The sequence below is a fragment of the Podarcis filfolensis genome (genome assembly GCF_964270895.1).
Source record: "Podarcis filfolensis genome assembly, chromosome: 10".
Lineage (NCBI taxonomy): Eukaryota > Metazoa > Chordata > Lepidosauria > Squamata > Lacertidae > Podarcis > Podarcis filfolensis.
In genome coordinates, this window is record NC_139612.1 from 20,290,719 (window position 1) to 20,309,528 (window position 18,810).

Consider the following 18,810-nt stretch of genomic DNA (forward strand, 5'->3'; position numbering starts at 1 on the left):
TTCTTTTGAAAAAATCCCTAACTTAGCCCCGGGGTCACAATTTCATCAAAAATCTGACTTTCGGCAATTCACTCAAAAATGGTGCCAAACGGTTGCAAATGCTCCCATGAGAGGTTTGGCGGTCGAAACAGAAGGCTTTGTATCACAGGAAAAGAAATCAGCCCTCGACAACTTAACCGGTAGAAAAAGATTTTTTTGAAGAAAACCCTAAGCCGCACGGTCACAATTTCAGCAAAAATATGACGTTCTGCAATTCACTCCAAAATGGTGCCAAACTGTTGTGAATGCTCCCCTGAAAGCTTTTTCGGTAGAAACACAAGGGTTTTTATCAAGGGAAAAGAAATCAGCCCTCGACAACTTAACCGGCAGAAAAAGTTTTTTTTTTAAAAAAATCCCTAAGCCCCGTGGTCACAATTTCATCAAAAATCTGACTTTCTGCAATTCACTGAAAAATGGTGCCAAACTGTTGCAAAGCCCCCTGAAAGGTTTTTCGGAGGAAACCGAAGGGTTTTTATCATCGGAAAAAGTCTTAGCCCTCGACGTCTTAGCTTGCGGAAAAACATTTTTTTGAAAAAATCCCTAAGCCGTGCGGTCACAATTTCAGCAGAAATCTGACGTTCTGTGATTCACTCCACAATAGTGCCAAACTGTTGCAAACGCTCCCCTGAAAGGTTTGGCGGTGTTTCTTTGCATTTCCAGCATAGGTCACTTTTATATTTAGACATTTTGCCTAGTTTGCTTGGTGTCAAGTATCATCTGTGAATGATTTTTGGGTAGTTCTCTTTTAACGCGTAACTAGCACTGAATTTTAAATTTGTTTTCCACAATGGTTTCCACAAATTCAAATCAATATTATGACCCACATCTTGTGCCCAACCTTCAAAGGGCTCCATGCAGGTCGTGCATGGAGTCAGGAGCAAAAAACCAAGATGGGCCAGAATGCAAAAGTGGGCAGAGAAAACCCCCGTCCAGGAAAACAAGATATTATCAAACTTGAAGGACGCTTCCCAGCCAAGGAGGTTGTGAGCCGGGCTGCGGGGAGCATGGCAGCCTGAGGAGTCCTGAGGGCTGGATAGAGAAGCCTGGCGTCACATCCCTGTGTTACAACCAAGGGAAAACATTGCTCCAGAGACAGAAAACCTGCTGTTGTTGGCCTAGTCCAGGCATCCCCAAACTCGGACCTCCAAAGGTTTTGGGACTACAATTCCCATCAACCCTGACCACTGGTCCTGTTAGTTAGGGATGATGGGAGTTATAGCCCCAAAACATCTGGAGGGCTGAGTTTGGGGATGCCTGGCCTAGTCATTCGAGAAGGAGTGTCTCCACCCCCAATGTTCTGCCCGGACACTGAGGTCCACGCCGAGGGCCTTCTGGCGGTTTCCTCACTGCGAGAAGCCAAGTTACAGGGAACCAGGCAAAGGGCATTCTCGGTAGTGGCACCCGCCCTGTGGAACACCCTCCCACCAGATGTCAAAGAGAACAGTAACTACGAGATTTTTAGAAGACATCTGAAGGCAGCCCTGTTTAGGGATGCTTTTAATGTTTGATGCATTACTGTATTTTAATATTTTGTTGAAAGCCGCCCAGAGTGGCTGGGGAAGCCCAGCCAGATGGGCATGGTATAAATAATAAATTATTATTAATATTATTATTATTATTAAGGAGGCAATAGGTTTCCAATATGTCACCCCCTCATCTCAAAACCCTAGAAACTGGGTTAAGAAGGGCAGCAAACTGCTTCTAGCTCAGGCTCTCCCAAACTGGGGCCTCCAGCTGTTTTTGGACTATGATTCGCATCACCCCTGGCCTCTGGTCCTGCTAGCTAGGGATGACAGGAGTCATAGTCCAAAAACAGCCTGAGACCCAAGTTTGGGAAACCCTGCTCCAGCCTCTGGCTTGACTAAGGTGGAATCTACACACATATAAAAAATGTTGTCAAAATGCTTCTTCTCAAAACGTTTCGAAAACCATATTAAATTTGCCATAGCTCACCGCCGCCATCTAATGTCACATTTGTATATTGCACTTTACAACACACATTTTATTGGCAGCTGTGTAGCTGAGTCCATATGTGGTTGTTCGGGGTCTCCTCAAGCTGGAGATGAGAGTCAGAAGAAAGGATTGTCTTCCTCCCCCCAAGGAATCCCAGGAACTGTGGTTTGCTAAGGGTGCTAGGAATTGCGGTTCCCCAGATTCTTTGAGGGAAAGCTGTGTGCTTTAAATGCACGATAGTCTGAGACTCTGAAAAACCGGGAATGCTGGTTGGGGGTGATAGGAGTTGTAGTTCTACACATCTGGAGAGTGGCAGGTTGGGGAAGCCTAGGATAGGCTGAAGCTGAGATCAGCCTCCTCTGGTCACCGTAATAGCTGAAGCAGCAGGTAGGTCTGGAATTTCCTGAAACTTAAATTTTATTTTTAAAAATTCATTATTACAGTTTCCAAAACCACATTCCATTCCCTCAATCGTACCTTACCTTATAATAAACGATAGCATTTCTTGAAACTTTATTCTTTTTAAATTTTATTTATATTTTTCATCATTACAGTTTCCAAAACCATGTTCACATTGAAACCAACATTTCCCTCAATCATATCTTACTTTATAATAAACAATGCAATTTCTTGAAACTTTCTTCCAGGCTGTCATTCTGTTCTTTTCTGCGCCATAGACATTTCTATGAGAACACGCCCCAATTCTTTAGAAACAAGTGATGCCACGGCAAGGTCACCATCTTAGCAAAGGCAGCACAGGAGGTTCTCCCAGCAAAAACCATACAATTAGCAGCTTTTTCGTAGTCCCCCCATCAAGTTTATTAAATTCTGCAGCCCTGGATTTTTATAGGTGTTCTCTGTGCTGCTCTAAGCCCTTCTGAGAACAACAGGAGTTACTGCCAGGTAAATATCTGGGCGGCTCCCAACAGAATATTAATAATAATATGTAATAAAGGATTGCAGCTTTTATCTGTGGCCTTCCAAATTTTGTTGGACTTCTGTTCTTATCAACCCAGCCAGCAAGACTAATAGTTAGAGATGAGGGTATCATAAATCCAGTGCAATCTGGAGGCTCTAACTTTAGAGGTTAGGGCTGCCATATTTCAAACAGTGGAGCTTTTTTAGCAAAGTTGTTAAGCTCTTTTTTAAAGTTTTGCCCAGAGTTGTCAAGCTTTTATGGCAACGTCGCAGAAAATAAAATAAAATACTGTTTTTGAGCTATTTTTATGGAAAGTCAGCAAAAACGGCACTGCCATCATGGGCTGCCTTACGTCCAGATTTTCCCGGACGTTTTGACGATTTTTGCCCAGACACTGCTGCAGCTACAGTATTGCATAAACACGACAATATGTAGAATGAATTTATACAAAATGTAGTAGACTATTAATATTTCTATTAGTATTAGGTTAATAATATGAAATTTTTAAAAGAATGTATGGGTTAGGGTATTTTTTGTATCTATTCGTATCATGTTTCTCTCACCTTTACACAGTTCTATGTTTTGTTCTTTTCCCTTTTTTCTTCTTTTCGTATCACTTTACTACTTTATATTTGATTTTTTTCCAATAAAATGTCAATTAATAATTGCCAAAAAGAGGGAGGGGGGACAACGCCTTTAAAGAAGGAAGAACTTTCAACAAAGAATGGGGGAGATATGCAGATTTTTTTTTTAAAAAAAAGGTAAACAATTAAATACATCAAGCAGTTAAAAGAAATACGTAACTGTGCGGTATAAAGTAATGGATAGATAAAGTACAGTGAGATTAATTGGAAGTCAGTTTTAAATTTCTTCTCTATAAGTTTTATAATTGTGTTCAGTATTAGGAGTATATATGATGATAATTATATTAATCTTCTTGTATCTTATAGTGTGGTGGTTTGTTTGACTTTTCTGTTATTTGTTTGTTTGATTGTATGTTTGTTTACTTGTATGTACATCTGTTTTCTCTTTATTTTAAATTAATAAAGATATATTTAAAAAACGTGACTTTTGCAGAAATACAAAGAGTAAGAAACAAAAGGAGCAAAGAAAGAGGCAAATGTTTGTATACAGTACAGCGGGCATACGTCCGGATTTTCCCGGACATTTAATAAGGATTTCAAAGGTGGAATTGACGTATGCGGAGAATATCCAAAAGGTGGCGCTTTGTCCTGGATCAATCAAAAAATCAAGTCAATCTACAAATACTGAATGGTTTAGTTTATGCAAAAGATGCAGGAATTTATGTTATGCAAAATGAACAATAGAAAGAGAAGAAGAAAGTTGTTGATATTTTAAGGTTGTTTATATGAATATTCAAAAATGCAAAACTGAAAAACTTAATAACAATTATTATTTTTTAAAATCACGCTTTTTTGGCGTCTGTGTAAAAAATAGTTTGGGGGTGTCCTGGTTTTTCACTTTTTGAAATATGGCGAGTGGCGACCCTAAGGTGGAGGGAAGTCTAAGCAGCGACAACTATGTATGCAATCGTTATTTGACGATTGTTGATGTCCATTTGGAAAAACCTGAAAATAAAATTTATAGGGGGGAAAAAAGAGAGAGGCGCACAATGGGTTTAATTTGACGGCGAAACTAAGAGATGAACCTGCTTCTGGAAAACCCATTTTCAAAAGTGAAAATCTTTGGCAAATCTTTGTTGAGATTTCATTGGCGAAATTGTTGAGCTGCTCCCACCCGCCCCCTGGCAAAATTTCAAAAGAACTGGACGTTTCCGAGCTATTTATGAGGAAAACCGGCGCGCGTTCCACCCGCCCGGGTTTTCCCGGACGCACAACCGACACGGCTCCCGCCAGCGGCGCCGACTGAGTCCCGGGAATTCCGGACGTATGGCAACCCCGCCGAAACGAGGGGGGAGAAAAGGGGGAACATAAAAAAGAATGCTATATTGTACTCGAAGTCGATTTATTAGAATCTCAATAACCAGAGGTGGTTTTCTTTTGGTGGGGGGGGCGCGGACAATGCGGCCCGGGACACGGCGCTCTGCACTTGCCTCGGAGCGCTCTCGGTCTTGGAGCGCCTCAGGCTACGCGAAGGCCGCTGCGCCACCATAGGCGCGGCGGTCCTCCAGCGCTAGGGGGCGGCACTCCGTCCCTCGCTCTGTGCAGCCACTCTGGGCGGCCGCCGCTGGGTACGCATCGCGAGCCACCAAGGCGCATGCGCAGTCGGAGGAGTAGGCGAGGAGGCGGCGGCGGCGAGGCGCTCGCTGCTGGTGGGCCGGCGAAGGCGGCAGGTAAGGCGGGTGAGGGAAGAAGAGTCTCCCCGGGAGGAGAGGCGCGCGCGCGTCCCCTGCGGCCTTTTCCATCTCACCCTTTCCCTTCGGAAGCGGGCTCGTTCTACGGCCTCGGTTCCTCTTTCGCGGCCGCGCTTCCTCAGCCGCCTCTCGGCTGCTGCTCGACCTCGGCTGGGCGCCTTTGGCCGCTCACCTCGGACGCCGGCGGAGGAAGGAGGCTCCCCGGCTCTTCTCTTCCGAAAGGCAAGGCGAGCGAGGGAGCCCGCGCGCAACGCAACACACGCAGCCCTCGCAGGGTTCGAAACTAGCGTTGCTCCAGGCGCATTTGGCGACCGGAAACGCCAGCAGTTTCTGAGCTCTGGGTGCAGCAGCCCTGCGCCTGAGATTTCTGGTGAAACCCGCAGAGTGGAAGGAAAGGAGGACCCTTTTCTGCCTCCCCGCTTCCAGCTACTCTCCGAAGACTGGAGAAGAGCCCCTCTTCTCCTCTAATCCAAGAGATGATGATGATGATCATTACTTTTGTATACTGCCCTGTGCCCAGGTCTTAGGGCAGTGCGCGAGGAAAAGAGCACAATATGGAAACACAAAATGCATAAGAAAAATACCCCCCCATCACACTTTAAAAGGGCATTGAATGTCAATCAGCCAAAGGCCTGGTTAAAAAGGAACATTTTTGCTTGGTGCCTAAAGGTGTACAGTGGTACCTCGGGTTACAGAAGCGTCATGTTACAGATGCTTCAGGTTACAGACTCCACTAACCCAGAAATAGTACCTCAGGTTAAGAACTTTGCTTCAGGACGAGAACAGAAATTGCGTGGCGGCAACGGGAGGCCCCATTAGCTAAAGCGGTGCTTCAGGTTAAGAACAGACCTCCGGAACAAATTAAGTTCTTAACCCGAGGTACCACTGTATAATGAAGGTGCCAGCCAACTCTTCCTAGGAAGAGCATGCCACAAACATTGTAGATAGCACAGTGGGAACTTTCTCTCTCTCTTCCCCCACTCCTGCAGGCAGTTTCGAAATTCCCATTGTTCTAGTGGCATTTTGCAACAGCGAATTTCATTAGTGCAAGCAGTTTCTGAGCTCTGGGTGCAGCCCTGCGTCTGAGATTTCTGATGAAAACCACAGTGGAAAGAAAGGAGGACCTTTTTCTGCCTCCTTGCTTCCAGTTACTCTCCAAAGACTGGAGAAGAGACCCTCTGAAGAATATTAGGGGGGTGGGAAGGGAAGACTAGACCATGTGAAAAATGAACGTAATATTTTAGCTGCAATTCGTTTTCAGCTTTGTATTCTTGTTATTTAAAAAAGTGTGCCTAGACATTCCATTGTTGTGCCCATAACCTTGGTTTATAAGGTGCTGTTTAGCTCCTAGTTTCGTATCTCCATTTCTAACACTGATGCCGTCACATTTATACGTTATTCAGGAAGAGCTTAGTAGCAAAGGGAAGCTTTCAACTGAATACAGAAACAGTGGTTCAAGAGCTGAAAGGAGCCAATATATAACACACATTGCGCGGTGGTTACAGTGCTGGATTAGGACAGGGTTTCCCTGTGCCATTTAGCTCCTAGCTTTTTATCTCAGTTTCCAACAATGACCCCTTGCTTTGAGTCTTGCCTCTGCCCTGAACTTCCTAGGTTGCTACTCATGTCTTTCTCTCAGCCTCAGTCTACCCATCTGCGAAATGATGTGTGTGTGCGTGCGGTGATACTGGCTGACTTTAGGCACTTGAGCCAACTCCTAGGGGCTGAGATCCCTTTGACCCCTCCCCATAAAATATTTGAGGGGGCTGGCTCCCCTCCCAAAGTTGGTAGGCATTTCCATTCCAGTGGTGTACATGGACCACATCATGTGATCTCTTATGTGGGGCTGAGGTTAGCTGGGCACCCCCAATATTTTATTCAAGTTGGCACCCCTGTGCTTGATGGAAGGGTCGCCGCTGCATAACGCATGTGAAGCTCTTTGCGTGCTTGAAAACATTTTATTTTGCGTGATGTTAATCCCATATATGCCCCCTTCCAACTCTGTGGTGCAGTGATTCTATACGCTTGTAGGTGTCCTGAGAAGTTCAAGCTGCATGGGTTAAATGAGCATCCCAGAGCATATACAGAGTGTGGTTCCCATGGTCGCTGAGTAGCCCGAGTCAGCTGCCACGCACCTGGAGCTGGGGAAGTCTGAAGTCCCACCTCCTCCAGGAACTTTGAGCACTGACACGTCTTCCGAGAAATTAAACACTGCTTAACACATATTAATCCTCTTGTACTCTTGTCAGTCTGAGTGATAACAGGGTACATTCTCCCTCCCCGCCTCGTGTATTATGGGTGCATAAAGCTGAGCATGACGACATTCGTTTGTCTCTTATCCACGTCACCACCAGAGTGGTGAAAGTCTGCATTCATTATCAGTGAAGTGGGGTTTGGTTTTCTAGATAAAATTTAATAGGAGGTTACAGTGACAACTTCTATGCATGTTGAAGCTACAGCTAAGTCTCCTTGAAAACTTTTTCTGCCTCTTCCTCTTAGGCTATGTCCTTTCCTTTTTATCTGCCTAGATTCTGCAGAACCAATATTTGTTGGTTTCTTGCCCTGGCCTCTCCTTCTCTGCAGCCTTGGAGCATTCCTTTTATTTCAAGGAAGGGGCAGCGTTCCCAAAAGGCATATGCAGCAAAGCCTACTGGACAATTTCCCCTTCACACCACTTTTGCGTTATTAACATTTACAGACCCATCAAAGTAGAGATTACTCTGCTTCTGTACTGGGTGGGAGGCGTCAGGATGACCTGTTTGTTGAGTCATGATTGTGATTTTCTTGTGCAAAGTTTGCAGGGAGGTTAGATGATGTTAGCCCATTGCTGATCATTTGTTCTGATTTGTTTGCCCTGCCGCATGAGGCAGTTGTTTTCCCACACTTGCCGGTGCATTTTCCTGTCACTTATTGCAAAAAGCCCGTGGGTGTGGGTTTGCTGTAGTTCAATTGTGCAACCCAAATGTACAGTTGAATCCCACTTGCAAAACAGAGTTCTTTGGCAGTGGTTTTCAACCCGTGTGCCGTGGAACCCTGGGGTGCCTTGAATGATGGTCAGGGATGCAGCGGGCACCCCTGGCCTCTGTCCCTCTTTCCTTCCTTCCCTCTTCTGATGCCCTCTTGCGTCTCTGCCTCCCAAAGGCTTGCACAGCTGTTTGTTGCAGCAGTCCTGGCTGCAAGCTCCCCAGGGGAATGGTACCTCTGGCGTTGGCCAAGGGATGCTTCCCAGGCCCCTGTGGGGCATTGTGAGGAGGCACCTCTCTTTGGGGCGGGGGTGGGGAGTTCAGACACACAATTAGCTGACAAAACCTTGTCAGAAAGGAGCATGCACAACGGCTATGAATTTGGAGGCACTACATATATTTAGAGTAGTTCTTAAGGCAGTTTGATGGAGCCTCTGACTGCGAAGAGTTTTAAAAGGGCGGGGTGAATTGAGAACAAAATAATAAATGGGGTTTCATAAGTAAGTGTCAATTGATGCTTGTTGGGACCACTATCATGCTTTCATGTCCTGCCCCTCTCGTGGGGGTGTGGTAGTAAAGGTTGGTGCATCACTCAGAGGAGGACTGCATATGCTGTCTCTCTCTCTGGAGCATGGCAGGGAATTGTGCCCTGTGACTCTGCCCAGGGAGAGGGCAGAAGCAAGAGAAATTGGAGAGGCTGCCGTTGCCACTTCCTTCTTTTGCTTGACAAACCTGGTTTGGCAACATGGAGAATTTGAACCGTGGGGCTCCCTAGAGGGAGAACGCAGGCCACCCGCTTCTTCCATGTGCAGTACAGTGGGCGCTTGGGTTGTGAACGTGATCCGTGCGGAAGGCACGTTCACAACCCGCAGCGCCATGTCTGTGCACACGCGGGTTGCGATTCGGTGCTTCTGCGCATGTGCAGAGCACAATTTAGTGCTTCTGCGCATGCACGACCGCCGAAACCTTCAAGTAACCTGTTCCGGTACTTCTGGGTTTCGGCGGGCCCATAACCCGGAAAAACACAGCCTGAAGCGTCTGTAACCCGAGGTAAGACTGTATAGTGTGGAGCACTCCAATCTCTTTGGTAACTAAGGTGAAATCTACACACATATAAAAAACGCTGTGAAAATGCTTCTTTTAAAAAACGTTTTGAAAAATACATTGAATTTGGCATCCATGTTCTCCCTGGTTTCCCCCCTGCATTTATTTACTTCCCCTTCCTTTGTTAGGTTGTAATCATCATCTAGAAGCAGGAGGCTGACCTTTTTTACTTTGTATAAGCTCTGTGTAGGAGATCCATTGGTAGACACCACATTCGCGCCCTTCTCCCAAGTCTTAGCAGTTTGTTTTACAAAAAGAAAATATCTGACAGTGCTCACTTGAATTCAGTTAATTTTTTTGTAAGTGCATGCCTTTAGACTAGGCATTTAAAAAGCAGTAGAGGTCATACCTTTCTTGAATAGTTTAATTAGCGCTTTAGTTTGTGTGTGCGTGTGTGTATATATAAAATCGGCTTGCAACTTCTGTGCATTTAAATTGTGCAAATTTAGGTTTTTGCACTTGGTCTAAATAGATAAATGAGAGGGGCGGGCATCAAAGGAAAGAAAAAATGGCACTGACCTTGGGAGACTGTGTATAGCCTTGGGAGAGCGTTTGGAGGTGCAGTGAGAGTGTGTTTTGACTAGACACAATTTTGGCTTTACACGTGATTCCTGGAACATAATCCCTTGTAAGTTGAAGGTCAACTCAATAGTACTTCCAGTCCATAGTAATTTATACCTTACTGATGAGCAATCCTAAAACTGAATGTACAGAAAAGTGTTTATAGGGCTTATTCCTATACTTAACATTCTTTGTACAGTTTTCAGTCTTCTACCTCAATGCTATTCACACGTGCCTGAGACTGAACGCAGAGTACTGAGGACTTGCTTCAGAGTAAGCATGCATGGGAATTGCACTGTTAATATTATAGTAAAATATTGTACAGGAGGTCATGGGAGGAAGGATTCCTTATTATCTAAGCACTACAGTATTTGCCTTTCCAGCTGTAAAATAATAATAAAACCCACAAGTGTTTGCATTGTAGGCCTGGCTTTTCTGATACCATGGTTTTAAATTGCTTTTTAATTTTCATTCTGAAGTGGAACAGTTAACAGCAGAGTTATTTTGCAGTTGCATGATACAAACATGTACATTTATATTGGGCCCCTGAGCATCTTTATGTATCGAGAGAGAGAGAGAGAGAGATTGTAGCCCTGAAGACTGGTGATAGATAGGAAATTCGTCCTCGGGAAATAGAGGAAAATTGCGCAGAATTCTGAACCAAAGTTTTTCAGTGGTCCACAGTAGCTCCTTACTTCCTAGAAGCAACGGCATTAAGCAAAATCTCCAGGTCTTGCCTTTCCTGCCATGCAATGTTTGATAGCAGCCAGCCGTACAGTCTGCATGGGTGAGTTAAATTAAAGCCGTGGCTAAAAAATTACCCTCCTGAAGAAGGTATATACCCTTTTGGCCCTTGAAATGGTTTCCTTCACAACCCCTAGTTTAGCACTAAAGCATCGAACCGAAAATGCATGTGGCCGCCACACATGATTGCCTTATGTGATTTCAGGCCAGAGGCAAAAGTGGGGGAAGCATAGTGTGGAAAGTGTAGTGTAGAGAGGAAGCGCAGCGGCAGAGCACACACTTCTCATGAAGAACGCCCTGGGTCAAACTCTGGCATCTTCAAAGATCTATGGCCAGCAGAGAGTAGATCATACTGGGCTTGATTAACCAGTTCTCTGGCTCAGTATTTTTGCATTTCTGTATTTTTCCATCTGAAGAAATGCAAGCAATCTAGCTTTTAAAAAATAAATTGAGAAATTGCTAGCCTACCATTTTTTCTTTAATGGTCCATCTACTGATACACAAATTAATTTTAAAACACCTTTCTTTTGCGTGGGTTGTGTGGAATGAGATCTTTGGTACAATGAGCTCTTTGGTACAAGGCCCGTTGGGAGTGCCGGGCAAAATCAGGGTTAGCCAAACACCAGGTGCATTTGGCACCTGGCTTTTGACCACTTGCAACCTAGTGAGGGTGCCAGGGTGGCACCTGATATCTCCACCATCTGGAGGTGCATGCCTGGGGAATCATTGGAACTTGACTATTTTACACACTAAAACCACATCCTGTAGAAATCACCAGTTACTTTTATCTGCACAGTCAGAATGAATTTCAGAAACCAAAATGCTTTTTCCGTGCAGCCTGAGCAGGAGCGGTGTACAGCATTGTAGTTAATTGTTGTAACTTGTCTTCCTTTATTCCACCCCACTGTCCTGCTCACAGTTGTGAAGAGTATTCTTACATTAGGAATCGTCTGTGTCACCATTCAGAAAAAGAGGCAGGATCAAGTGATCCTCTTTAAGTTCTTAACCAAGCTCAATGTTGTCATCTGAACTAGCCGGATGTTTAACTGAGAATTGATCACAGTCAGTCCATCATTTGAAAAATAAGACTTTAAAGCTGTCTTGCCCCCAAATGGAAACTAGACATTCTGTTTTGGCAAGCCTAACCTTGGTTTAAGGAACCATTTGGCACCTGGGCTTATATTATCTGAGTTTCTAAAACTGGGCAAAGTGTCTTCTGGTCAACCCCCTTCTCTGTCAGTGGCCCTGGTGGGTTTAATGTGACTACAGTGGCAGTGATCCAAAGAGCATTAAGCCACCTGTATAATTTCCCACAATGCCCCAGGGTGAACCTGGGCTGGAGGCATTGTGGGAAATTTAAAGAGTGGCTATTCCCAGTCACTTGCCACTGCTCAGAAAGAAGGATCTAGGAGGGGCCCAGGGCAAGCTTTGTCCCTGGGCCCAGCCAGCTGCCCAGAGATAGCAGGTGCTGACGTATGCTTTCAAAATCCAGCTATTCTGCAATTGCGAAATTGAAAAGGTGAAAGTGCACACACACTTGCAGAAAAATATCTGAGGACTTGAAAAAAAATACGTCTAATTATTAACCTCCAAAGGAACATGTAATAGAAAAATCATGACCACTGTTGCAGAAGAGCTGTTATTTCCTAGTTCTCCTTCACAGATTCTAACCTATAGTACTTTTTTGCAGCACTATGTGTAATATTTTGCAAGAGAACTTCCTTGTTTCCTTTCTTTGCCTCTGCTTCTTTAATTTGAGCCAGGCTTGCAAGCGCTGCTAGGATTTGGCATAGCTACATAGAGAAGGGATGGTCTCTGAATATCGGTAAAGCGCCTCTTCTGGTTATGAAATAAAACGCCAAATTCAATCCTGCATAGTCCTTCAAATAAACTTGTACACAGAAGCTGTTTTCTCTTAAGGGAGGTGCAGTTTTTGCAGCAAAGCCAACCAGCTGATTAGAGTTCCCTTCCCACTACGCCCTGCGACTCAGTAAACGGAACGAGGTATGATCTCTTTCCAGAGACTACATTTGGTGTTGATCAGGTCAAGAAAAATGATAAGGAGTGGAGGTTTGTGGTGGGAAGGTACGGACTCGATAACTGATAAAGAGTTTCATTTGTAGTGCGCTGAGCATGTCCAACGGCAGCTATATATATCATAGAATCACAGAGTTAGAAGGGACCCTGAGGTTCATCTAGTGCAGTATTATTACTGAAAAAGGGAATCTGCTGCAAATCGCCTGGGACAGTTTCTAGTCGCTGGTGGCGACCTGGCAACATGCTAATGAGCCTGAAGTAGTTGTGTGGAAATGGTAACAGTTATTAAGAAAAACAATTTGTAAATTAGGATTTGCATATCTGATGCCTAATGGCGTGATGTCAACTGTTCTAAAATTTTATGTATAAGTAACAAGATTATTTCACATTAAGTTGGATTAACTTGAATGCTGAGAATAAAGATTTAAGAAGCAGTGTTGACCAGTGACAGAAATGAGGCATTTCCTCAGGGGCAATGTTAGAAACTCAGATATATAAGATAATCGCTAAATGGCACCTTAAACCTGGGTTACGGTCACCACAACAGAATATCCAGTCACTTTATTATCATTGTTATTATTATTTCTATACAACTTTATATTTTTAAGAAAAAATATCAAAGTGGTTTACAACACATTAAAATATCAAATACAGCAATCCAGAATAAAACAAATTCAAGGAAAATATTTCAGATCCTTCTCTATGTGACATTTTGCCTTCCCCATATTCATTTACCTGCTTAATTTATAGAGTTGCTCCACAGCAGAAATGCTCTAGGAAGCCAGTGGGGTATAGTGGTGACATTGGGCCAGTCACAGCCTCTTACCCTACCTCACAGGGTCATTAACTGAGGAGGTGAGAGAACCATGTACTCCTTGGAGCAAAAGGTGGGATAGAAATGCAAACAAATAAGCTGTTCTGCTTACCTGCTTAAGAAAGCTGGAGGGGCCAGCCAGATGGAGATGTCAGCTGGCATCCAGACATCTCTATGTGGTCGCAATTGGACCTGTGCCAGACGCAAATGGCGCCTGGCTAATTTCTAACACAGGTTACAATTGGCTGCCGTACTCTTTTTATTTATGCTTTTCACTCCTCACCCTTTTCTTTTTCACAACTCGATTCAATAACTCAACCCTAAAATATTAGATTAGCTTTCCCCAACAGTTGTTGAGGGCTCCCAGTTCCTCCCATCTCCAACCATTGGTCATGCTGGCTGGGCCTGATGGAAGCTGCAGTCCGAAAATCTGAAGGTCACCAGGATGGGCAAGGCTGTGTGCAGATTTATGAAGGCTGCAATCTTGTAGACATTTCCCTAGGGAGTAAGCTTTATGGGATTAATGGGGGCCCCTTCTGAAGAAGTGTGTTAAGTGTTGCATGGTAAGATGCCTCAAGTGTAGCTGCTGTCTAAGTGCCAGGAAGGAATAATATATATATTTTAAAACTTACACCTGAAGCAAAGTAGAATACTTTTTTTTTTTTTTTTTTTGTATTAGAGGCTGTTGATCCGCCCCCCCCCCCCACGCTTTTCAGGTTTAAGTGGGCCAGAATGATCATGTTTTACAATCTTGCATGGGCACGCATGCAGTAGTTACTTATTACTAAATTAAGAATGATTAAGACAGGCTGGTGTTTCTAATACTGGTGCACCTGCTGTGTGTAATTGCAGCCTGCCGCGGGTAAAAACCGTAAAGATTTTAGTGAATAGTTTTTCATCTTACCCGCAAATAGCTTTTTCGGAAGTTTAATTTGAGCAGTTTCTAAGAGGGCATTCTCCTCTCCCTGCCCCATACCAAATAGTTCTAAGAACCATATTTTAACTTCTGTTTCTGTACATTGGGTGAAAGGTCTACATCAGAATCTGCATTTGATTGTAAAAAGAGGTTTTATTCCATTTTAAAAAATGCGCTACTATAGCTGTTACCTTAGGTGCATAGACTTGTGGAGAGGCTCCTTTAAAATCACTGGGATTTGCATCTGAGTAAACATGCCTTGTTGGATCAAGCTGCAAAAAGAGAAGTTTCTAGAAAAAGTTGCTTCTTAAGATTTGGAAGCGTGGGGGCAGCAATTGCGAAATTGGGTAGGTAGGCTGTTAATCTAACCCTGGGCAAGCCCTTTTCCCTCCAACACATGTAAAGATAAGGAAGAAAATCATGATTGAGCTACAGCATTCGGAGGAATGTGAATTTTCTGTTTCTCTGATAATTGCCCGCCTTTGCTGTAAGAGCTCCCAAGCAGCCAAAGCCCCCATTATACAGTGGTACCTCAGGTTAAGTACTTAATTCGTTCTGGAGGTCCGTACTTAACCTGAAACTGTTTTTAACCTGAAGCACCACTTTAGCTAATGGGGCCTCCTGCTGCCGCCACACCGCCAGAGCACGATTTCTGTTCTCATCCTGAAGCAAAGTTCTTAACCTGAAGCACTATTTCTGGGTTAGCGGAGTCTGTAACCTGAAGTGTATGTAACCTGAAGCGTATGTAACCCGAGGTACCACTGCATTCCCTAATGCAGAGAGGAGTGGCTTTCTTTTTCTTACCCCAAAAAGGATTTTTTTCACTTCAGTATTTATTTCTCTGAATGGGAAAAAAATGTGGGAAATGATGGACCTTGTGAATGCTCTGGGCCAAAGTAACATCATTCCAGAATTTCTTAACACTGATTGCTTTTCAGAGAGTCAGATCTGGCTTATCCAGTTTTAAAGAAAATGGTATGTGGAAAGGAAACATTCTGTATGGAAAATAGCAGGAGAGATGGGCTTTAATGGGTGATTACTGATTTAAAAGTAAGGATTTGTGGGCAGACAAATAGGGTAAAAGTCTAGCAGGAACTGAAAATGAGCAGCCAGTGGGAAATGAAGAGGAAGAAAATTGGAAAAAAATCAAAGATAAAATGCTAAAATATTTTAAGTTTTTTTGAAATGTAGTTTGGAAACATATGTACTAATGAGCCAGCTAATAAGGGTGGGAAGTGAAAAATGGAGGAAGCAGGGTGGGAGGTCACTTTTAAATTTGTATGAAATTTGAATTAATGTGATGTTAAATTCATCAATTTTGAAAAGTAATAAAAATTAATTGGCAAAAAAGAAAGTAAGTAAGCATTCTAAACTTTGGTTTTAGTACACTGTGGCACCAAAGTGGGGGGAGTCGTAGAGTGCTGGACTAAAAACCCATGCAATCATGAACCTTAAACCAATAACTATCAGCCTAGACCACTTGACTGGGATGTTGTGACGAGATAGATGAGGGAAGACCCATGTACGTAACCATGTTATCCTTGGAGAAGAGGTGGAATAGAAATGTCATAAGTACAGTCATACCTCGGGTTGCGATCGCTGTCGCTTGCGCATTTTCAGGTTACAGACGCGCTGAAACCCAGAAGTACCGGAACAGGTTACTTCTGGGTTTCGGCGCTCGCACATATGCAGAATAACTAAATCGCACTTTGCGCATGTGCAGAAGTGCCGAATCGTGTCACGCGTGTGCGCAGACGCGGCGCTGTGGGTTGCGAATGTGCCTCCCGCACGGATCACGTTCGCAACCCGAGCTTCCACTGTACATAAATTATTGTTTAATGTTGATTTGAACAAGAAGATCTGAGAATGCAGTTTATAAACTGCAATTTCTGGAAGCTGCATTAAGGTTTTGTTTCGTTACACTAAAGTGGTGTATAAATTTTATGAACTCCTATCATGTTCAGTGCTGTAGATCACCATTACTGGGATTTCAAAGGCGGAATTGTCATCAGTGGATGCATTTAGACATAGCAGTAAACCATAGACCAGCTTTGGGTTTGTATGTAAGGTACCGTATTTTTCGCACCATAGGACGCACTTTTTCCCCTCCAAAAATGAAGGGGAAATGTGTGTGCGTCCTATGGTGCGAATGCAGGCTTTCGCTGAAGCCTGGAGAGTGAGAGAGGTCGGTGCGCACCGACCCCTCAAGCTCTCCAGGCTTCGCACACCTCTCTGCAAGCAGCGGGAGCCCAGCGCTGGGCTCCCGCTGCTTGCGGAGACTTGCCTGCATGCCGAAGCCTGCGCGCGCTGAACTCAGCGCGTCCAGGCTTCGCGGACCTCTCCGCAAGCAGCGGGAGCGCTCCCGCTGCTTGCGGAGAGTTGCCAGCATGCCGAAGCCTGCGCGCGCTGAGATCAGCGCGCCCAGGCTTCGCGGACCTCTCCGCAAACAGCGGGAGCGCTCCCGCTGCTTGCGGAGAGTTGCCAGCATGCCGAAGCCTGCGCGCGCTGAGATCAGCGCGCCCAGGCTTCGCGGACCTCTCCGCAAACAGCGGGAGCGCTCCCGCTGCTTGCGGAGAGTTGCCAGCATGCCGAAGCCTGCGCGCGCTGAGATCAGCGCGCCCAGGCTTCGCGGACCTCTCCGCAAACAGCGGGAGTGCTCCCCCGCCCCAGCCCCGCGCCTGGGGGGGAAATAATTTTTCCCCTTTATTTCCCCCCCAAAAAACTGGGTGCGCCCTATGGTCCGGTGCGCCCTATGGTGCGAAAAATACGGTAATAAATTTGGAGCCGAATCTGTAACAAACTTCCGTTTCCGATTTTGTCCAAATGTGGGAGGCTGGTTTATAGTAACAAGAGAGTTAGGTGTTTTGATAACAGCAATCAGTAGTTCGTTTCTCGAACTGGAACCTAGCCTGTTATCTCCTCGAGGGGCTTGGAATGCCTGGATACTAATCCTTGTTTTGATCAATTAAAGGGTATATCTTCCTTCCAAACCATGCAGGTTCCTTGTGTACTTCCTTCCGATTGCACTTGCAATTAAGCTACCTATTTTCCCCTGAGAGGCAAAGGCGTATGATGTAACTGCAGTTACTTTCAGTGCTAACTATGTCTTTTGATGAATTGTACGACATAGTGCGTAACAAGTGAGATAATTGCCTTTCTCTTTTGAGAATGTATTTCCCCACCCATTCATGAATGAATGAGCTGTTCCCCTCCCCATTGAATGCAGCTTATATCTTAAATGGAGAGATTCATTCAGCGTAACTAAACATTTTCTTCAAACATGGGCTTGATTCATATCTAACACCAAACTATGAGTGTCCAAATGATAGGGCTTTTTTGGGCTTCCCCTGATTTTTAATGATTTATTTATTTATTGTTGTACCCCCTTGCCATATGTCTGGGTTTTCCTGGACATTTTGCCAATTTAATAAAAATCCGCCAGGCTGCAGAATGGCTGCCCAATTCCTGGATGTGTCCGGGAAAACCTGGATGTATGGCAGCCGTACCAAATGAGTCTTGTGTTTGCATGCTCCCTGCTCCCCTCTCACACTTTATCTCTCTCACTTTCCCATTCATGCAGAGCATCGTCTGCCATTTTATCCAAAATTTGCAAACTATAGGGCAGGGTTTAGCTAAGGAGTCCTGCCAGTGGAAGCCCTGTTCAAGGACTTCCACTTGCACCACGGGGCTTCCAACCGCCTTGGAAGTTAGCTCTTGGGCAGTCAGATTTATCTAGTTTATATATCAAGGAATGAAACTTGTATGCTTCCCAGCATTAGAAATTTGCCAGGTGCATTTTGCATCTGGCTATTAGCCACTTGCGACCAAGTGACGATGACCAGGCAGCAGGATGGCACCTGACATCTTGGCCATCTGAAGGTGCATGCCCAGCAACACATCCTGTAGAATTCTCTCCACTATATTTTATCTGCATAATCAGAAGGAATTTCAAGAACCAAAACGTCCTATTGAAAAATACGACTTTCGAGCCATCAGGGCCCCCCAAATGGCTACTAGGCATTCCGTTTTGGTGACTGTAACCCTGGTTTAAGGAGCCATTTAGCACCTAGCTTATACATCTGAGTTTGTAACACTGATACTGTCCACCTTCTGGGGTTTCTCATGCACAGAAGTAACCTGGCCACAGTTATCCATGTCTGATGAACTCCACAATAGACCACCGCAACAACTTTTATGTGAGGCTTCCTTTTAAAGAGTTTTTGGTGTGCTTTGCTTTCCAGTATTCCTTAACTCAATACATTACATGTTTATTTCATTTTAGACAATTTATTTATTATAGAGAAATGTTTATCAACTTATTTTACTGTTTAGTTCTACTAGAATCAGAGATTCCCAAGTCATTGTCATAAAGGCAGAATTAACTTCCTGATGCTTTCACAAATGAGCACCCCATGTTCTTCTAAC

General features: G+C 44.4%; 1 protein-coding gene across 2 annotated transcripts in view; it reads left to right on the plus strand.

Annotated features, from left to right (window-relative positions):
* The first annotated feature begins 5,127 nt into the window (after positions 1-5,127).
* The window catches only part of FAM3C (FAM3 metabolism regulating signaling molecule C), a 35,788-nt gene continuing 22,105 nt past the window's right edge, over positions 5,128-18,810 (plus strand). Inside the window, exon 1 of one of the 2 annotated variants that reach the window (XM_083574724.1) lies at positions 5,128-5,225. The gene's annotated coding sequence lies outside the window, so the exon portion shown is untranslated. The remainder of the gene's footprint in view (positions 5,226-18,810) is intronic. The other variant, XM_083574725.1, reaches the window with a different exon arrangement.